The sequence below is a fragment of the Patella vulgata genome, chromosome 1, assembly GCF_932274485.2.
Source record: "Patella vulgata chromosome 1, xgPatVulg1.2, whole genome shotgun sequence".
In the NCBI taxonomy this organism is placed as follows: domain Eukaryota; kingdom Metazoa; phylum Mollusca; class Gastropoda; family Patellidae; genus Patella; species Patella vulgata.
This window is the reverse complement of record NC_065879.2, coordinates 94,612,752-94,628,043: the sequence shown is the minus strand read 5'-3', so window position 1 is coordinate 94,628,043 and position 15,292 is coordinate 94,612,752. Positions and strand designations below refer to the sequence as shown.

Here is a 15,292-nt window from a genome sequence, read left to right as displayed (position 1 = left end):
TAGAGCCCATGTTGTATTAATTATTTCAAATTTCAGATATATCTAGAGCGCAGGATGGTGAAGGAATTGACAATGGTGGCCTTCAAATGTATCGAATGTGCAGCACCTGATGAACCCGCAAGTTTCACTCCACCGAGGGCGGAAAGTACTAGACTGTCTTTGCCTGTAGGCTTGTTTGCCACAGAAAAGCAAATTGAATTACTTTGTCAAGCAAAGACCTGGTATATAGATGGGACTTTTATGATAGTCAACAGACCATTTTATCAACTGTTATCAGTACATGGCTTCTTAAAATCCGGTGACAACATCAAGCAGGTTCCTTTGGCATTTATACTGATGTCAGGAAAGTCTAAAAGAGACTACAAGAAGGTATGTAAATATTTTAAAAAATATTATTAAGACCAGCAGCAAAGACATATTAATGACTTCATAGCAGTGGCATTATTTTTTTTAGCATTTAACATTATTCTTTGCAGGTATTCAAAGGCTATCCTGGATATGCTACCATCAGCCCCAGCAGTACAGGCCTTTGTTGTAGATTTTGAGGCAGGAATCTGGCAAGCCTTAAGATCCGTTTTTAACGATCCTATTATACATGGCTGTGCTTTTCATTGGGGTCAGGTAGTTTGGAGAAAGATTCAAGAAAAGGAACTTCAGGTATGTTAATTTAAGATATTTGAAAAACATATTTATCAAAATGTATTAGTTGATTATGATAAAATAAAATGTATTATTTAATAAATTGTTGATGTAATAAATAATAAAATGTATTATTTAATAAATTGTTGATGTAATAAATGATTCTTATATAAATTGTTGATGTAATAAATTCTTATATAAATTGTTGATGTAATAAATTCTTATATAAATTGTTGATGTAATAAATTGTTGATGTAATAAAGTAATAAATTGTTGATGTAATAAATTGTTGATGTAATAAATTGTTGATGTAATAAATTTTAATATTACTGATTTAATAAATAAAAAAAAAACAATATTAGTTGTGGTATTTATTTGCAACTTGGAATGATTGGGTTTTTTAAAGTTGGGATGAGTAGTCTTTTATATTGGGATGAGTTGTCTTTTATATTGGGATGAGTTGTCTTTTATTGGGATGAGTTGTCTGGCATGAGTTGTCTTTGGGATGAGTTGTCAGGTATTCATTTATTCAACTCGAACGACTCACAAACGTCAAACACAACGCGTAACCTAATAATTTTTAATTTTTGCCAAATGTAAAGGAAAGGAATTTCAGGTCTAACCAACACAATATTGCAATTAGTTTAAAACATATGATTGCTGTAATGGCTGAGTCGATAGATTTCTGCGAATACCTAACAACTCATCCTAAACACATCTCATCCCAAGACGTTGACGTCTCACTAACAAAACATTGCAATTAGTTTAAATTATATGATTGGTGTAATAACTGAGTCGATATGATTGCTGCATTACCTGGGTCAATCCCACATTTAATTAGTTCTGTACGTTTCTCATAGGGTACACTTATTCCAGCTGTTGTTTCTTTCACGTACATGACCAGTTCTACAGGGGTGGGAATTCAGAAAGACAAGTCAACACTACACTTCTGGGTCTTTCATTGGAAGCGGGGTTGATAAATCCCGAGATGAGATCTATCTGTTGTCTACATTAAAGCTATATTACCTTAGATACTATAAAGCTTTATTCCCTTATGGAAGTCGGGAGTCCAGAGCCATGACTACTTGTAGCTCCTTTAAAGCTATATTACCCTAGCTACTTTAAAGCTATATTACCTTAGCCCTGTTAAAGCTATATTACCTTAGATACTTTAAAGCTATATTACCATAGATACGTTAAAGCTATATTACCATAGATACGTTAAAGCTATATTCCCCATGGCTACTTATAGCCCCTTTAAAGCTATATTACCTTAGCCCTGTTAAAGCTATATTACCCTAGCTACTTTAAAGCTATATTACCTTAGCCATGTTAAAGTTATATTACCTTAGCCCTGTTAAAGCTATATTACCTTAGCCCTGTTAAAGCTATATTACCTTAGCCCTGTTAAAGCTATATTAACAAAGCTCCTTTATAGCTATATAACCTAATGCTTTTAAAGCTACATTACCCTAGCTACTTCAAAGTCATATTACCATAGATACTTTAAATAAATTTAAGCTTTTGTTGTTTAGGGCGTTGAGCAGTCATAAATGCACATTTTAAAGCTTGCACTTTAATTTTTGTTGATAAGATATGAAATGTTTTCTTATTTGGGGTGATAAACTACATATTAATGACCAAAAAAATACCAATTTCATTTACGAACTATGTTCCAAACCTGGCCCCTAAGCATGATAATAAAGGGTGCTGATGAAAACAAACGTCAAAATTTCTCAGTTATGTCTGCCTGGATTTTCACCATATTTGTATGAGCAATATGCTAATTGTCAGTCAAAAAAAAGTACGACATTTTTTGGCTATAGGCTGTGGTCTGTCTGGTATCTATGGAAACGCAAAAATAAAACGATCAGTTTTCTTGTAAATTCTATTTGTACATGCTAAAAAGAGATATCGATAATCACTCCAAAATCGTGCTGTACGAATTGTGATTAAAGCTAGATGAAAATCATACATCCCTCCCATCTTTAATAATCTTCACTGGCTTCAAGTGCGTGAGAGAAATAACTTTAAAATTTTAACTCTGACATACAAAACATTAAATAAAACAGCACCAAGATATCTTCAGAATCTCTTGACACACTACCAACGAAACAGGTCACTGAGATCAGAGAATAAATGATTGTTAGATGTACCGGTTTATAAGATGAAGAAATTTGGTTCAAAGACTTTTCAGTATAATGCATCAATTCTAAGGAATTTGATACCACCTTCCATTCGAAAATGTGAAGCATTGTCTATCTTCAAATCAACTGTGAAAACCTGGCTGTTTAGGCACTATAACTAACCCATGGAAACACTTTCATGGGCCTAGAGCATCCCCAAGTGGGATGAATTGTTGCACAATATAAATTTCGTTATTATTAGATAGAAAGTAGCGGTTATATGCAACATTTTGACACATCTTTTAATATTTTTGTTGATTATTTACATTCAAACAAGATTTTGTGATTTGGGGTTAATTCTTTGAATACTTCCACAAGTTTTGAAATAAAATTTGTGTTATGCATTCAAAAAATAGTAATCTTTGACCCTCAAATTTTTTTTATTTTAGGCAGGTTCCATTCGTGATAGATAAGTAGACCTGGATAATCACATCTTAAAGGGAATTCCTTCAGGTCCTGCGTTCACTAACTATTCTCAGACTTAAGTTAAGAATTTACTCAACTTTCAATCATTGTCTTTGAGAAATATCTTTGATCCAGAAACACAAAACTTTGCAGTCTCTTTAGGCGAAAGACCGAAGCAATTTATCGTTCAAGTTCGTTGCAACAACCTCTGTGGGAGATTTTAATTATTTAAATTACACGTCTCTTTTTACTAATTTAAAAACCATGATCTCCACACATTCGGCATGTGCCAGTATTTAATAATTATTTTTTAAAAATGGAATTCTTTTTAACCTAATCACCTAAAAAATAAACATTACACACGTAGGAATACACGCGAAGTTTGTTGCCGAGTGCCATTTTGGCCAATCAAAATAAAGAAAACTTTTAGCTCCGATCCTTCAATCATGGCGTACATAGTCAACAAGGACACATTTTTCTGGCATTCTGACCAGAAAAATGAAGTGCCTTATTCATCAGAATGCAACACAGCCCTGCAAGTTACTGGTTTTTAACGGCAACACCTGAAGGCATTGTGTGGAATATTCAAAACAGTGGCAGACTTTGGATGGAGAAGAAAAAAAACATTGCAATCACGTATCGAGATGTGTTCGAAGGTATGTATGTTTAATGTTATTATTAGTTATTTTATTATTATTATTTTCTTAGTCTTAGTATTTAAATTTTTTCTAGGCTGTGAGTGTTCACGTGGGTTGTTGTTAAAAATATATATAAAGTACTTGTTCACAATACATGGTATCACGCAAACCAGTGGTGGGCAAGTTTTCAAACAAAACTGAAGCCTAAACTGGTGAAGGGCAAAACATTTTTATGAAACATAACTAACAAATTACATTAGTCATTAATTACAATGTCAAGGGTTATGAAGTATCATTTTCAATAAAGTAATATTAGAAATATGGAGTACAGCACATAATATTTAAAATTACATTCTTATTAGAATCATTTTAGTCAGGTTCCATGGAACTTTGTCAAATTTATATTCTGTCGGTGATTGGTCTAAAACAAAACCTGCCATCTTGTGGGAGCATAGTTTGGAAAAGCCTAAATTTACAGAAAAATCAAAGGCAATTAGTCTAAGCCGTAAAAAGATCTGCAAAGATTATTGATCCTACAGGCGGAAATGTTATTTAAATAAGCAATTTTAGATTGCATTGCTCAAAAAAAAAATTCACACATGTGACATACAATTATGTTTTTTCTATCATATTTCCTATTTTCTTTAGGAACAAAGGAAGAAGCTTCAAAGGTGAATCAAAAAGATGTTCCTGTAAAGTTACTGCTCTTTCCTGTACAGATCTATGTGGATGTAAAGACTGTCAAAATTCCACACCTACACCCACAGAGATGGCTATGGATGATTATGATGATGAAGAAGAATGTTGAATGTAAAAACTATATATTGTTACAAAGATAATAATCAATACATTCTCAATAAAAAAAAATAAATATATATATTTTCATTATTACATCAACAAATATTTGTTTTAAAAGTATTATTATTTTTTCCTTTTCTTTAAAATGATTTTCTATCCCCAATTCTTTGTACACCTTTAACCTGGCATTACTAAAATTAAAGCAATATATGGGAGCATGGATTTTATCCTCAGTTGAACGTACATTCTCACATAGTTTATAACTCTTACATCAGGGTTTTTTTTGTGTCTGTCCCTTATGATCGGCTGAAGTTTAGTGATTTTTTTTTTTCTCTTAATTTCTGATATTTTTAAAATCAAGTTATTCCATCGGATTATAATTTTGTTTTATCTTATGTAAAACTAATGTTTTAAATCTGTATCATTAGTCGAGTTTAAATTTTGAACAGTTTTACAATTCAAGTAATCTTTGTTAATATTGAACCTATCATTGAACTCGCTATAACATATATTAACCATAACAAATTCATTATGCATATTTTGTACACTTTAGTCCATGAATGATTTAGTATAATTATAAAATCAAAATCAACATGTTTTATTAAATTTTAAAATGACTTTGTATATAAGTTTTTACATACCTATTGTATGCTGATTCAAGTCTATAAATTCATATCTTATCAACAGAGCTTGTACATACTGTTTTTTTCCATATTCATTTTCATTAAAATCAGAACTTTTGTCAATTAAAGTCATTACAGTAATATTTAAAGGAGCTAAATCGCTAACACTTGAGACCTAGTATGAATGTATATAAACTGATTTACATTCAATAGTTTCCATTTTTACTCCAATTTCAAATCATCTATGTTTGGCGAAATAAGCCAGCAGTCTCAAGCGAGTGCAAATTTCTAGCGTCTGGTTATTCCAGTCTACATACGCCGTTTGATTTGGTGCAATGTGTCTAGCCTCGTCCCTCGAGTCTCTTGATACAACTGGGTCTGAAGCGCGTTATGGTACACGATTCGTGTACAAATGGTTAAATGTTTATTTTGTCTTAAATATTGGGGGGGGGGGTGGATGGCTGAATGGTTAGCGTGCGCGCGCTGTATCATAAAGTCTGTCATTGAGTCGACTGGCGTGGTTTCGAATCCCCGGTTGTACGTGGCAAGGAGTACGGTCGCCTGTCCAACCTCGTGGGTTTTCTCTGGGTCCTCCGGTTTCCTCCCACTGCTGAAGACCCCTACGCGCAAGCGAATTATGTAAATAAAATTAAAAACCATATGTTAGTCCCAAAATGACCTAGTTTGTGTTGAGTGGACGTTAAACCCCAATTCTCTCTCTCTCTTAAATATTGGATATCAAAAGCCCATCTTTTTCCGGTAAGATCACAACATGAATGTTGATTTAATTTGACAAATAAATCGTGTTTTCAATGTTGAAGATTTTGGATGATATTGAGTTAGAGACTTAGCTACTCTAATGTTTATATTTTGAACTACATGTATTAAAAATCTTAACTATTTCTTTATATATCAGACATGTGCAGCATACATATTTTTTCTCAGTTGTTTGATGTTAATTATCAATGAATTAGTGTATATGTAGTGTGTACATGTGTGTGTGAGTGTATGTAATATATATATGTGTATATTTATGTATTTGATTTATTATTGTAATTTCATTATGTTTTGATTGTAATATTTATATCTGTATTTTTTTTTTTGGAGAGTGGGGTTGCCTGCTCTATAATCCAATTATCTTTAATAAATAATGTTAAAAAAAATAAAGACCAAGTAGTCTATATATATTTTTGAAAATAGGGGTATGGACAAACAAGGGACATTTTAGCCAGTTGTTAGAACACAACCTGTATTATACCTATGCATTAATTTCAAAAAGTCATAATTTAGCAAACACAAATAACTGTCCAGAAAACATCAGTTAATTGTTATTACATTGTCAAACCTTATTAGGGGTGCTTTTGGTATGGATGTGGTCGGGCTTTAGGAATTTCCGTTTTGTGGGTATATTGATATTAAAAGGGTGGGAGATTAAGCAGTGTATGAGGGGGGGGGGGGGTGGGTGCTGGGCCTTGCCTTTGATTTATGCATAGTTATATTATATGGATGCTACAGTGTCGACTTTATTAGAGATGAGGAAGGGTGGGCTTAGGGGATCTATTCTAACCAGTTAATATTAGGGTGAACTCGACAATGCAAAGTATGTATGTGTAGCGTCTCAACATTTATTAGAGACTTTTTAGGGGTTCGTTCCAGCCTAGCACTTCAATCGAAAGAACTAACAAACTCGGGTGTAGATAAAAATAAACATCTTTATTTGGATCAATTTATAATTGGGATACATCACATTAAGGGGAGATAACTTGGGTGAGACGCCAACCCTTTGGATAAATTCCCAGGTATGGAAACAGGAATTAGGTAAAAAAATACATTTGCCCTGTCTGGCCGGTGGATATGACGGGATTAAATCGGAGATTTGGTGACATAAGGAATTGGTAAGACTTGGCCTTGGGGGAATGGGTGAACCACAACTAGGCCTATCTTGGATCAAGCCAGTCAAGGTTAAACCAACCTATGAGTCTTTAAATAGGAGACCAGTTATGGATAAATTACCACAGACAAAGCTAGGATATTAATTCCTTACCCATTTTTGGTGATCCATATCCAATTTAAAATAGCTGGATTGCTGCCAATTACGTAAGGAGCTTTCCCGAGTGCACCGAGTGTCCACTGAGGATTTCCTTGTCGTCTGCTTCTATTTATAAGGGGATTCCGATGACGTCAGTTGTCGACCAATCAATGCGAGCGTTACTAACAATGACGACGTTATAGCCTTGACCGCGCCAAAGTGTCATGGCCGCCGGCTGTTTGATGTCGCTTGTTTCGCTAACTGATTTGTGTCAATTCATCGGCCTAACGGGAATGTTATAAATATAATTATGTGAAAAGGACAAGATGGATATCGGGCATTATATTGTGATACATGGTAATGTATGACATTGTTATATAAATGTGTTTCGGGAAGAACTCTACAAGGGAGCTGGTCTCATTTTTTTGACACTCTCAGTCAGAAACGACGTGCGAAAGACTGGAATCGCCTGGACCGTAACATTGCCCCCTTCCTCAGAGAAGTTCGTCCCGAACGCTAAAACGGTTCTCCAACACACACTGACTCTGACGTGATTGACTTTGCCAATGTTATCTTCCATGTGATGACTGGAAATAAGGAAAGAACAACTCACTTCTGCAGTGGTAAACGTGGATATTATTGCCACAAGATTAATTTTTATTTTAATACAGGTGAGTGGCTCAATATAATATTATATTATAAACATTAATATTAACATACGGGGTAATAATATTGAGTAAAAATAGTATATACAATTTCATATATGTTAAAGTTTAACATCCTCACTTGAAAATTACATTTAAGTTAATTACAATTTTGAATTAGATATGTTTATATTATTATAATGATAACAAAATTCACAATGATAAGAGCATTAATATTATAATATGGAATTAACATAATTTTATAACAAGATTTTAATAACAGGTATAATACATTAATATTCGCTCATTTTCTCTTTAGTGACTTCTAGTAAGGCATCTAGTTCATAGAATTTCGCTTCCTGGATTATGGCAGCGAGTTTAAGACCTTGGATAGGTAACAAATGTTTAAAAGATATGGGGGAGTTTAAATTTCGAAGATACTCTAAGATAATGGGGAAATGATCAGGGCTACGGTCTAAAAAATAATAACTATAGTAATAATAGTTGTCTTGTTTGTAGGGTTGAAAAGGGGAGTCAGGGGTTATCATCTTGGCCAGGATACAGGATGGGTCTTTGCTTAAAATGAAATTGCTTGTGTAAAATAGGGTACCTCCAACATTTAACGCAATACGGTTGTCCTGGGCGGTTTGAAAGGATTTCAGTTTTAAGGTTATTCTGTTCGTAGGGATGTACGTGGGGGATTGGAGTTCGCTACTGTGGGGGTGTAAGGCAACAGCCCCAGGAATGGCTGGGTTAATTGTATTACTATTATTGTTACAATTATTATTAGATTTCGACACGGATGACAATGATGATGATGAGGATGATGATGACGACGATGACGATATTGATGATAAAAGTAGATCTTGGATTATGGAAACTGGTGTCTTCGTCTTCTCTGGTGAAATTGGTGATTTCTCTGACAACACTGGTGTTTTTTCTGACGAAATTGTTTTTTTCTGTAAAGGAACCGATGTCTTGTCTGATGCAGCTGATGTCTTCTGTACGGTATCGGGTATCTTCTTTAATGTAATTTTTGGTATTGTAGGAACTGGTAATTTAACTTTAGGATGAATATAATTTTTGTTTGACTGAATAGGTGGGGCAGGCGGGTCAATCGATAGTTTCAGGTGCTTCATCCTATTGTATGGTTTTTCTGGTATCGTACGCTTTCGAAACGGGGCTTGTGGATGCTTATCTGTAGGTAAAGATTGTCGTGTAATTATTAATGCCCTTCTCCTTCCACAGAAAGCTTTATATTCATCCTCGTCGTTTTGATTGAAGGTCATGGTTGCTTTATTGATCAGTTTCATCCTGGCAGTTCCAGGACATTTTGGATGTTTTATGTCCGCTCTCGCGGCCAGTCCAAAACAGTGCGTGCACTGATAGCCAAAGTTACTATGACATGAAGTGACGTGCCTCTCCGCATACTGATATTTGGCGAATTCTGCGTTTATACATAGTTTACACCCATACCGTATGTTCTATAAAAAAAAATAAAAATAAAGAGTTGATAATTTATGACATCTTTAACCAATTGGGTATATTATTTCCCGTATACGGTTTCAGATGATTATGGTGGACCACTTTAGGTTGGGTCTTTGGGGATTTTTGTATTTTATAGACTACATTATTAAGACATTTTGTCACCAGGTAGGGTCCCTCCCATGGACACCTTAACTTTGAACCTCCACCTTTGTATTTGTGGTTATAATACCATACAGGACTGCATTGTATGGATTTAATTGAATAGATCTATCGTGATCAACTTTCATGTTTGCCGTGGCTTGTTTTAAACGCCCTCTAGCAAAACTATGTATTCGTTCTATTTTATTTTGTAAGTCAAAAGCATAGTCTGACTTTATTTTTAAATTTGTAGGTTCCACTGATCCGAGAATGAGATCTACTGGAAGACGGATGTTGCGGCCGAAGACCATTTCACATGGAGAAACGCCCAGTGATTCGTGTTCTGCAGAACGATACGCTGACATGAGTAAGTATATGTGATCATCCCAATCATTTTTATTAATATTTACAAATGCTGACAACATGGCACTTATGGTACGATTGGCCCTCTCAACCATTCCATCGGATTGGGGTCTATAGGGGGTGGTTCGAGTTTTCTCAATATCTAAAATTTTACACATTTCTTGGAACACCTCAGACTCAAAGCTTGGTCCTTGATCGGAATGGATTTGCATGGGGGTACCAAAAATTGTTACAATTCGGTCAATAAAGGTTTGGGCTATTGTTATAGCTCTTTGATCAGGTATTGGCATAGCCTCAACCCATTTAGAGAATAATCGGCTGCCACTAGTAGGTATTTATTTCCATGCTTTGTTTCCGGTAATGGACCCAGGACATCTATAGCCCATCTTTCCATAGGTAAACCCACGTTGTAGGTTTTTAAAGGGCCTTTGGCTACCTTGGCAGGGGATTTGCGAGAGGCACAAATATCACAAGTCTCACACCATTTCCTTATGTCATTATGCATTTGATACCAAAAGTATCGGTTTTTGATCTTAGATAATGTTTTTTTATAGCCTAAATGACCCCCTGTTCTGTGTTCATGAAGTTGGGACCATGCAGAATTTCTCAGGATATGAGGGAGAATAATTAAGATGGCTGGATCTTGGCCTTTCCCCTTATCCCAGATATAGCATAACCGATCGTGATCAATTAAAAAAGGGATTCGAACCGCATCCAATAGTATTTGGTGCGCTGATCTCTGTCCGATATGTTTGGCCACGAAGGTTTATCATTATGCTTAACCCACTGGATTATTTCATGGAGTGTAGGGTCTCCCAACTGTAGGTTGATTATTAATTTGTCGTCATATATATTTATTTCTTTATTTATATTTTCTGGAAGGGAAGAGGAAGATAATGGATTTTTGTTTAATTGGTCTATTGGAGCACTTGTGCAAGCCAAAACATTAAGGTTTTCATTGGAGGTACGTGGATCTTCGATAATACTATGCTCGTATCTCTGTTCCGCTTTGGTACAGTGGAGACAGTCAACTATGCATGGTCGTCGAGATAGTGCATCTGCATTATTGTGTACTCGTCCTGCCCTGTACTGAATGGTGAATTGGTAGGAAGACAGGAACTCAAACCATCTAGCAAGTTGTCCTTCAGGATTTTTAAAATTTATAAGCCATGTTAATGCACCGTGGTCACTTCTGACTGTAAACGGTTGACCATAGAGATAATGGTGGAATTGTTTCACTGAACTTATAATTGCTAGTAATTCTCTTCTGGTTACACAATATTTCCTCTCCGTTCTACTAAAAGCTTTACTATAGTAACTTATCACTCTTTCTACACCATCTTGTGTTTGTGAGAGCACAGCACCTAAACCATTATTGGATGCGTCAGTGTCCAAAATAAAATGCCCTTCTAATTTAGGGAATGCAAGTATAGGCGGACTGGTTAAAGCTTCTTTGAGATTATCGAAGGCAGATTGGCATTCATCGGACCATTGGAATTTTGTTCTTATCTCTGTTAGTTTATGAAGGGGTTTAGCGATATCTGCAAACTTATTGACAAATTTCCTATAGTATGAGCATAGCCCAAGGAATTGTCTGACCTCTTTAACATTTTGAGGAATAGGCCAATTGCGTACTGCGTCTGTTTTAGATGATTCAGTGGTAATTCCATCCTGATTAATTATATGACCCAAGAATGATACTTGTTTTTTAAACATAAAACATTTCTTTGGATTCATTTTCAGGTTTGCTTGTTGGAGCCTCTGGAAGACTTTTTCTAAATTGGATAAGTGCTCGTCAAAGGATTTTGCAAAGATAATGATATCATCCAGGTACACCATACATATTTCCCATGATAAGTTAGCTAAGACCTTCTCCATCAGTCTTTCGAACGTGGCCGGCGCGTTGCACAATCTGAATGCCATGTTTTTGAACTGCCACAGTCCACATCTGGGTACAGAAAAAGCAGTTTTGGGCCTATCTTGTTCGGCAATCTTGACTTGCCAATATCCCGATCTCAAGTCAATCGTTGAGAACCAAGAGAAACCAGACAAGGCATCAAGAGTAGTGTCAATCCGAGGTAATGGATGACTATCTTTTATGGTGACATCATTTAGACGTCTGTAATCAATACAGAACCGTAGTGTATTGTCTTTCTTTTTAACTAAAACGACAGGAGAACACCAAGGACTATCAGATTTTTCTATTATATTTTTCTGTGCCATGCTTTCTATTTCCAATTCAACCTCTTTTCTGCTTGCCAGGGGGACGCGACGAGGATGCTGACGAATTGGTGGAGCACAACCAGTATTAATCCAATGCTCAGCTTCATTGGTGATGCCTATATCAGATGAATCTTTGGAAAAGGTATGTTTGTATTTTAACAAAAGGGATTTGAATGAACGTTGCTCGTTCTCAGTTAATTCATCTATTGAATTATTATAAACTTCCATCAAATAATCAGGAAGGATGTCTGAATCCAATGCAGGAGATTGATTAGTGTCTATTTCATTAATGGGAATATTACTTTTCATTTCTGAGACCAGCTGAACTGTGTCAATACGGGCAATAATTGTGTTTTTTCGGACTCTTATTTCTGTGTTGGTAGCGTTCATTAAACGTACGGGCACAGACCCCGAGCTAGGGTTAACAACACTTTTTGCCATTAACAGTTCTGTCTTTTCCAGAAAATTCTCAGTAGGTTCGACAATTGCGCCACCACTTCTAGGTATCGGATCCATTAAGATCCCAAAGACAAAAGTCTCACTATTAGCGGGTATAGTAATATCCTCATTCATGCAAATCCTACTGCAAGTTTGCTCCATAGAACTTTGAAATCTATAGCATGGTAGATCATCTCCTTTAATATTCAGGCAATTCCTGTCGAGAAATATATTTATTGAATTGGAAGTAAGTAGGTCAATGCCAATAATTCCTTGCTGTGTAATATCAGCTATTAAAAACTCATGTTTTATCCTATGAGTACCAAGGGTTATATCGATCCAGCATTTACCATGGAACGGTTTCTTTTCGCCAGTGGCAGTTACCAGGTTAAAATTAACAGGCTTTATATTTAATTCATCCAAAGCCCCTAATGTTTTCATAAATTGCGTACTAAGTATAGACACATTAGCTCCAGTGTCTACAAGTAAGGATATAAATTTCCCCATTATATTTGCAGTAATAAAAAATCCATGTTTATCATCATTAATATTACTTATTGTTACATTATTGGGCCCTTTGTTATTTTCAATTTCTGCTGAATTCTGACCCTCGAGTTCAGCAACATTTAGTTTTCCTGGTTTTGGAGATCCCTTTTCCTCTGTAAATGGGGATTATAGGTTGTCTCCCTTGGTTTGGATTGTGACTCCTCATCAGGGTTTTGATGATTAGGTTGATTCCAATTATATGGTGGACGAGACCATCCATTTCTTGTGTTTGCCATATGCTGAGGCCTATCTGTTCTCCTATTGGAGTTATATTGATACCCGCCATAATTATTATTAGAGTTTGTATGTTGTTGGTTATTTGGCCAATGACTCCGACTGTAATTGAGATTTTTATTCCAGGAGCTACGTGATGATTGCTGCAATGGTTGTCCCTTATTTAGGGTATTTATCAAGTGTTTGGTAGTTTTATCCAATGATGTGATTGAACCATTCAAGGTAAGTATATCAATTTTGCTTTGACCCATATCATCAGATTTTACAGCTCCAGCTCCGACCTGGTTTATATTATGATTTAGATCTACAGAATGAACTGAACGTCCTCTTTGTTTATCTGCCAGTCTGTGGACTTCGAGTCTAATAGAATGTATCTCAGCCTCATTGATATCCTTGGGTCTTAGTTCCCTAATTCGTAATCTCATTTCTGAGTCTGGTATGGAGTCTATAAAATGTTCTAAGGCTAAAATATTGGTGAGAGATGCATCTGCCAGGGGGTAGGCCTGTCTCGTTAGTTTGCGAATGGATTGAGCCAGCTCAGATAAGGATTCGTTTCTTCCTCTAATACGAGTTTGTAATTTTGCTCTATATATTTCAGATTTTTCCGTTGATCCAAAACGAATACTTAGGAGGGTTGTGAGGGTATGGAAATCCGTTCTCTGGATAGTATTTAATTCTGACAAGATTGTCCTGGCGTTTCCAGACAAACTACTGGCTAGGTAAAGGGATTTTTCTTCGTAGCTATTATATCAAATTGGGAGATATATTCCTCAAAATCTTCACTTCCATCATATGATTGTGGTTTGATCCTAAGGGGGTTATTAATTCTAGGACTGGTGGGAACATGTGCTTGGATTGAGGTATGATTAGAATTTTGATTATGGCTTGGTGTGCTTCTGTTTTGAGCATCTCCATTTCCATTTGAGTAAAATGTGGCAGGATTTGGATCATTTACTTTTTCATCCAATTTATTAACATGGTCATTTAGTAATCTAACATCCTCCTTTAATTCCTTTAAATTGTCTAAAAAATCATTTTGAACCTGAGCATTTTCCAGGAAGAATTGATTAAATTGTCGGCTAATTTCTTTAAGAATTCCATCGTCACCCATATTCTGATTTTCTATTTCAGTTCCTGAGACATCACCATCAACTGATTCTACCGAGGGCATATCCGGATCAGTGTCTGGGATAATTTCGAACTCTGGGGACAAGGCTTTGGTGGCCATTTTTATAGATGTATTTAGAATCTATTACTATTATTAATATTAATAAAGGAACCTAATTTATTTATTTATTTGGAGTTTGTGTTTATTAGAACTTCCGATCCACTAGACACTGGAATAAGTTTCAATGAAATCAATTTAATTTGAATCCCACTTCTGACACCAATGTAACGTCTCAACATTTATTAGAGACTTTTTAGGGGTTCGTTCCAGCCTAGCACTTCAATCGAAAGAACTAACAAACTCGGGTGTAGATAAAAATAAACATCTTTATTTGGATCAATTTATAATTGGGATACATCGCATTAAGGGGAGATAATTTGGGTGAGACGCCAACCCTTTGGATAAATTCCCAGGTATGGAAACAGGAATTAGGTAAATAAATACATTTGCCCTGTCAGGCCGGTGGATATGACGGGATTAAATCGGAGATTTGGTGACATAAGGAATTGGTAAGACTTGGCCTTGGGGGAATGGGTGAACCACAACTAGGCCTATCTTGGATCAAGCCAGTCAAGGTTAAACCAACCTATGAGTCTTTAAATAGGAGACCAGTTATGGATAAATTACCACAGCCAAAGCTAGGATATTAATTCCTTACCCATTTTTGGTGATCCATATCCAATTTAAAATAGCTGGATTGCTGCCAATTACGTAAGGAGCTTTCCCGAGTGC

The 15,292-nt window shown here is 35.5% G+C and overlaps 1 long non-coding RNA gene across 1 annotated transcript; it reads left to right on the top strand.

Moving 5' to 3' along the window:
• Window positions 1-9,704: 9,704 nt before the first annotated feature.
• LOC130012483 (uncharacterized) lies at window positions 9,705-14,684 on the top strand. The gene is made up of 7 exons (XR_008787916.1): window positions 9,705-9,955; window positions 10,834-10,915; window positions 11,695-11,781; window positions 12,214-12,316; window positions 13,519-13,614; window positions 13,991-14,111; window positions 14,524-14,684. It is a non-coding gene; the product is annotated as an uncharacterized LOC130012483 (long non-coding RNA).
• Window positions 14,685-15,292: the final 608 nt, after the last annotated feature.